The 6,637-nt window shown below is 42.8% G+C and overlaps 1 long non-coding RNA gene across 1 annotated transcript; it reads right to left on the minus strand.

Annotated features, from left to right (window-relative positions):
* Positions 1 to 2,890: 2,890 nt before the first annotated feature.
* Positions 2,891 to 5,958, minus strand: LOC119274397. Its single transcript, XR_005135140.1, has 3 exons — positions 4,439 to 5,958; positions 3,500 to 3,568; positions 2,891 to 3,259 (listed from the first exon to the last, which is right to left on the minus strand). It is a non-coding gene; the product is annotated as an uncharacterized LOC119274397 (long non-coding RNA).
* Positions 5,959 to 6,637: the final 679 nt, after the last annotated feature.

The raw sequence follows: 6,637 nt of genomic DNA on the forward strand, positions 1-6,637 counted from the left end.
GCGCGTGTGTGTGTCTGTGTGTGTGTCTGTGTGTGTTTGTGTGTATGTGTGTGAGAGAGAGATGCCTTAGGATTGACCACATTCAAATGCATTTTCATTGTGTGAGCATTGAGACCACCGCCGGGAACACAAATGTGATGCAATTTTAAAATAAAGAACGTCTACGTATTAAGGTCTCAAGTCGTGGTTATTGGGTTAATAGCGTGTGTGTTTTTTTGTCCCGTTGCAACGCACGGGGCCTTTTGCTAGTAATAATAACGATAATAAAGTCGCAGCTTTATGATCACGTATACATACGAATGGTGTTAGATTTGTGCGATTTGGTCTGATTCGATCTGTAGAAAATATTCAGTACGTTGTGGTGGAATTTTCCCTTCCTTCAAACCGGGCTACTCAAGGGAGAGATAACATGGGTGGGGAAGAGACAACGACGAGTTCGGCGCTATAAATAAACCCACCGCATGGAAAAAACTAGACATATTAAGAAGTACCAACCACATGAAAATAGTACAGACAAGGATGATTTTCCATCCAAACCAAGACGTAACAACACCCAAAAGCACAACGAAAATACTAACTGGTAAACGTTCCCTAGGAGAGGATGGCAAACAAACGCCTTTCGATGGCTGGCAAATTCTATATGTTTTTGTCGCAAAAATTTCTTGCTTCCAGAAAATGCCATGCACCTCTGAAAAATTACCATGCGTCTCTGAAGAAACTTCCAGCAAAAATGTTCATAAATGCCACCCCTTCCGACGAACGTTCGCTGGATATTGGGTCACAAATGTCTATAGCAGACCAACAACACGACATCCACACCATTAGCATCATCTATGTAGCAATCTCTTTTAGCATCTTACCACCATGCTTCACAACATCAACCAACTTTGGCTTCGAAATACATGTTCAATACAACATGAAAGAACAAGGTGTAAACACTATCTCAAAAGGAATTCTGGTCCATTTGTACTCAAAAGTGGCACGATTGTTTTTCACCTCCACAAAGGAAAGCAAAACTCCACACATAAAACCGCCACGACGAGTTAGGACACAGATCAGCCCCCAATACCGCACCCGCAGTTTTTCAGACCACTCTAGCAATCGGACACAAGAAGAACATGTGTTGGGAAGTCTGTTACGCATAACTGAATATTATTCTGTTACCCTTTTTGAACTGACGTTTTCAGGTGGTTGTACTGATGTTTTCGAAGCGGTTGAACTGATGCTTCCAGTTGTGTTTAACAGATCGTCTTCTTTAGTTCAAAAACTTTTTGTAATTTTTTTATCGGAATGGGGCGTGTAATATATCGTTGGAAAGCTCTTGACAACCATATTTCAAGTATATTGACCATTTTTGCAAAATCATTGCGGTTTAAGAGCAGTTTTGAAAAAACCGTTTTTTTCAAAACCGAAAACGCGAATCGTATTTTGGACTCAGTTTTCAAACCATTTGTCGGAATTGAGCAAATAAGATGGCGTTGGAAAGCTGGTGAAAATCCGCATCTTCCATATATGTATTGTTTTTTCTAATTCTATATGATTTAAAAGTAATTTGGAAAACAGTGAAATTCTGGGCGAAACATATTTTTGCGATTTTTTGCAAACGGTTTGTCAGATTGAAACAAATGATAAGGCGTTGGAAAGCTATGGAAAATGCGCATCTTTTTCGTATAGAAATGTTTTTCTAATTCCTTACGGTTTAAAAACGAATTCGAATACGGTCAAATTTGATTTTGAACACGATTTTTTTAAAAAAGTTTGTTGAAATATGGCAAATAATATAGCGTTGGATAGCTATCGAAAATGCGAAACTTAGTCATGTTAAACGTCTTCTCTACTTCGCAACCGTTTAAGAGTAATTTAGAATACGGCATCACGGATCTTGCTGTTTTCTTGCCTAAAAAACAGAGTAGTCGTACTGATATATGTGTATGTTTGTACTGAGCTATTTTTTGTAGAGTAATTTTGAATGGTTCCGAAAAAGGTACTTGTACTGATGCTTGCATGGGTTTGTACTAAGCGTGTTTTCATTAACTAGACTTTGCTCTGTTTTTTGGGTAATATTTTTCTCAAAAGTTTTAAACGGTTTACTGTATCATCACCCGTGTACTTGTATGGTTTGTATCATCGAACTGAATTATATTTTATTCAAAAAGAAAATGTTTTTTTTAACTCGACATTTTTTTGACAACGTTGTTCTGAACTTCTCTCATTTTACGACTTGTACTGGGGTACTTACTAAGCAGAATTTTCATGGGATTTCTTTTTTTGCTTGAACTGTACAATTTGAATTTCTGTCATTTCTTTTATTCCGAACGGACCACCGTTTTTAACTCGTACTGAGGTACTTACTACGCCCGAACTGGGGTGGCTGTCGCGTGTCTCGGCATGTTTTTTAACAAGAACAAGCAACCAAGTTTTTCAACGAATTTGAGAGAGAAGAAAGAAAGAGATCCACGTGGGGTTGTAGCGAAGTGGGCAGCTCCCGCATCATCAGTCCGCCAGTGCAAGATGAGGAATAGCAACAGATCACAAAGAGGGCGGCTGTTTGCCTCGACAAAGAGGGCGGATGTTTGCCTCGACATCGTAGTACCGAGGGATGCGTCCCTGTCGAACTGCTAGAGATGGTGCCGAACCTCCCCACAAACCACGGCATATTTTAAGTTTTTATTCCGAACGGACCACCGTTTTTAACTCGTACTGATCAATATTTTTAATTCAAACCATTTTTCCTTTCATCATCTCACAAAAATTGTTTTCACACATATAATACATGTACATAAATCATATTATCCATAGCACAAAAATCATCGGCCTATTCCTATACAGAACTTTCAAGAACCCACATGAATACATGTACTTCCTGTACCATCTGTTTTGAACTTTGAAAGAAGCTATAACATCTGCACCACACCGACTGCACATTTTTCATACATGAATGGCACATACAACACACTGACTGTACATTTTCTTGCTATTAGAAGCCTCTTCAGATTTAACGGTTTGTTCTAGGCATAACAAATTAACAAAAACCCGAATTAGGAAGCTCAAAGTTCTTGAATTACAGACCAAAAAACAAGCAGGCTAAATAGAGGATTGCCAAGGTCTAAGACAGATCAATTGCAATACACTTTCACTCCATTTTCACTCAGTAATAGCATGACTGAATAAGAAGTTCAAAACTGGAGCCGTTTTTCCTTTCGGTATCGTTGTACACGAGCTCCTTGAGGAAGCTTGCGTGGTCAGTAGCACATTAATCCTGCAATTGTGTCAACATGGAGAAGGAGCCTTGAGGTCAGCCCACGACAGGGTAACTTCTCTGCACTACAAGAAGTCAAAAGCAGTAACTGTACACATTTTTGGACATACAAGCATAATGGAAATTTGTATAACTAACATGGTGTATCCTAATACAAAGTACTGATGCTTTGGGAATTTTCGAACAGAGAAAAGAAGTGCAGGCGGCTCAAGCATCAAGTGCAGAAGAGCATGGGCTCACCGGCGAAGGAGGTAGACAGACGACAGCGGTTGGCCCAACGCCCGACTCGCCGACAGGCTTCAGTTCGGGCTGGATTCATCAAAGATGTCAAGCTTATAAGCATTCCAAGAACAACCAAGGTTGAGAGAATACAGTGAGCACCATGTCTAATTCTCAGGTCAATGGTTAGTCAAAAAAATTTACTAGGTCAGTGCTTCCATAGAAGTAACAAGATGCAAGCTTAGTTCTTAGGTTACAAATTTTTAAATACTAGTACCGCTACCAGCATTTATAAATACTAGTGAACTTGAACTTGTGGTCTATCGAGACCTGAACTGATTGTGTTACAAGCACAAACACAAAATCCAATGAAGGTGATATAAGTACATGTTAGAAAGATAATTATGTTCAGGTATATTAATTGGGAGATGTTCAAAAAGAAACTTTTAAACGTTTGTATTAAAAAGATGAGTACTACACAACATCTGTACTCACTATGACGATGTGTTTGTACTTCTCCACTGCCAGTGAAGAATCGCCTACCGTCACGCTATCTACGTGAAGATGTGACCCTTCCCAAATATTGGAATTGATATGACAAGTAACAGTAGACGGTGTTGTAACAATACTTTTTCCTTAGAGCTTTTTTGGAGCAAGAAGTTTGAACATGTGGCGATGATTTCTTTTTTGCAGACACTAAATATTTGAACCTTTTGTGCAAGTATGTTTGAACTAGGGAGAAGAGAGCATAACAAGGGAAGTGAAGCAATGGCATGTGGTACAGAAATTTTCTTCTCATAAACATGCACATCTTTTTTACTTTTTTGATACAGAAATTCCTGACAAAGGCTCAATATGAAATAAGAGAATACGAAACATTTGTTTTGAGGGAAAAATTAACTACACAAGAGATTTTGAGACAAACTACTAGACCTTATTTTTTTTGCAAAGAAGTCATACCATTTCTGCAGTGATGGAGGCTTCGCCGCTGGCAATACTTGGCACATAGGAGAACCTGCACTGCTGGATTTGTCGAGAGAGGACTGAGGGCAACACGTTCCCATGTTTTTTTTTTCTGGAGTAGTCGCTCTCGGTGAGTGAAAATGCACAGGGAGCAAGAGCAACCATTAACATGATTAGTTAAGATCCTCAATCTGAATAACCTTGCATATTCTTTGGTTAGCACCTAAAGTACAGATCACAACCGAAAAATGCTCCAAGTATTGTAAGCTATAGCAATTAGCAAGCAAGAAGGAAGCTACAATTCTTGTAAGCATAAGAAAATACATAGTCACCCGAATTTGAATCACACTAGTTCATTTCATGTTCAATTATTTATCTCCGAACTTTTACTGTCTCTCATTTTGAACTGATGTGAATTTCTTACGCCAAAACCGCGACCAAATTTATGTGTACTAAACTACCATTTAATATATAACCTAATTATGTCTCTGACAGATACTGAACTGTTTTGTGAACATATAGCAAAGTTAAATTTCATAAACTTGGAGCATGTGAGAGCTGTGAAGATTTCTTGGAATGGTAACCGTGTGGGACATAGCGTAGGCCAATTAGGTAGGCGTGATCTAAATGGTTGTCTGCGCCATGCATTGCCTCCCTGTGTGTTGGAAGTTGGAACTGATAGCCACTGAGTGTAAGAATGTTCAGAGAACTGACCAGCACAAAGACAGAGCAAAAGAGTAGAATTTCAGAGAGGTGATCAACACAAAAGGCTTTGCCTGATGCTCCAATAATTAGTGCACACTACACAATACAATGTACTTGTCTGATACAAATAGAAATAGTGTATTCCCTATCTGAACAATCTGCACTGCCTGACAAAATACAGTAAACATTGTCCTAGACAAGAGCGATGTAGTTAACAAACACATTAAGATTATTGATGCATCAGAAACAGAATCAATCAAGGCTTTTCCACGGCAAGATGCAACCTAGCGCCAATTAAAAAAAGGCAAGAGATAAGCCCAGGCATCATGCATGTGTACTGAAGAAGTGCGTATGCTTGTACTGCTGCTGCTGCTGCACGAACGAAAGAAGTGGAGCGCGGCCTCACAGCACTCCCTGGGGAAGGCAAGCCATGGCAGCAGGCCCCTTTGTAGATTGTTACCTTGGTGATGTTGGAGATGAGGAGCCGACCATGATAATCTTCTTGTACGTAGTTGTGCCGCTTCCGCACTGCAACCATGTTGTTGCGATGCTGCCGCCACCCGCCGTCCGTGCCAGCCGTCAACGTGGTTGGCTTGGTCGGTCAGCTGCATCTCGCCTCCCTCCGAGCCCGACTCCGCCGTCCTCCCCACGCGGTCGTGCATTGTCTGGTCGAGGAGCAGGTTGGGGGCCTTGATGTTGCCGTGGACGGAAATGGGGTCGGGGCGCAGAGCAAGTCGCCGGCGCGGGCGCTTCTCCGGGATTGGGGGTGCAGGGCTTCGGGTCGCCGGGGTTTGGGGCTGCCGACGCGTGGGTAGCAGGAGGTGGGAGGTTAGGGAAGGGGCTGAGGGCACGGGGCGGGGGGCGGCGGTGCACGGCGGCGGGGCGGAGGGTGGCGGCGCACGGCGTCGGTGCGGGGGTGGCGGCGGGCAGGTGGTGGTGGCGCACTGTAGGAGGAGATGGGGATCGGGAAGGATGGAGCTAGCAATTCCTTTTTCTTTTGGATCGGGCCGATTCGAGCTGGTGGACTGGGTCGGGGAGAGGGAAAGGGAGAGATGGTGTCGCGCGTCGCCCCTAGGAGCGAGGGGTAACAGAATAGCTCAGCCATATATATATCATCATTATCATCATCATCTAGTATAAAAAATTGACCAAGCTAGTTTTCATATATCATCATATATATCATCATCATATAATACAGAAAAAATTGACTCCTCGACGACCCTCGACCCCTCGATGACCCTCGACCCCTCGACGACCCTCGCCCCCTAGATGACGCTCGACACTCAACCCTTCGACGACCCTCGACCCTCGACGACCCTCGACACTTGACCCCTCGACCCCTCGACGACTCTTGACCCTCGAGTCTCGACGACCCTTGATCCTCGACCCTCAACACTCGACCCCTCGACGACCCTTGACCCTTGACCCTCGACGACCCTCGACACTCGACCCCTCGACGACCCTCGACCCCTCGACGACCCTCGACCCTCG

Source organism: Triticum dicoccoides, chromosome 3B, assembly GCF_002162155.2.
Source record: "Triticum dicoccoides isolate Atlit2015 ecotype Zavitan chromosome 3B, WEW_v2.0, whole genome shotgun sequence".
Taxonomy (NCBI): Eukaryota; Viridiplantae; Streptophyta; class Magnoliopsida; order Poales; family Poaceae; genus Triticum; species Triticum dicoccoides.